The 458-nt window shown below is 33.8% G+C and overlaps 1 non-coding gene across 1 annotated transcript; it reads right to left on the bottom strand.

Moving 5' to 3' along the window:
• Positions 1–176: 176 nt before the first annotated feature.
• On the bottom strand, positions 177–247 carry Trnag-gcc. The gene has a single exon. It is a non-coding gene; the product is annotated as a tRNA-Gly (tRNA).
• Positions 248–458: the final 211 nt, after the last annotated feature.

The following is a 458-nucleotide window of genomic DNA, read 5'->3' as shown; positions in this document are numbered from 1 at the left end:
AAAGAATAAAAAAAAGTAACATTTTAATTCTTTTTTTATTGGATTGTACTTGGAACAAAAAGAAAAAAAAAAAAAAAGGAAAAAGAACGATTTTTGTTAGATACGAAAAATTTATCGAAATAGGTTAGGTATTGTTGTTTTCTTTGGTGAAGAAAATGCAAAAAAATAAGGGTTGTTGCATCGGCCGGGAATCGAACCCGGGCCGCCCGCGTGGCAGGCGAGCATTCTACCACTAAACCACCGATGCTTGTAAAGGGTGTTTTCTACGATCAGTTCTTACTTGGGTGTGATTCTGCAACATATTTCATTCGACATAAATATGCAGTAGATTTCAATATGATTGGCGATAATTGTCATAATTAAATCAGTGTATTTCAGACTATACCCTCAATCACCCTTTATATTCTGCAGGAGCGTATCTAAAATCTAAATCATTTCAAATAAGCCTAAGAATAAAC

The sequence above is a fragment of the Frieseomelitta varia genome, unplaced genomic scaffold, assembly GCF_011392965.1.
Source record: "Frieseomelitta varia isolate USP_RPSP 00005682 unplaced genomic scaffold, Fvar_1.2 scaffold_617, whole genome shotgun sequence".
NCBI classification, from domain to species: Eukaryota; Metazoa; Arthropoda; class Insecta; order Hymenoptera; family Apidae; genus Frieseomelitta; species Frieseomelitta varia.
Note: the sequence above shows the minus strand (reverse complement) of the source record. Positions and strands in the feature narration are given on the sequence as shown.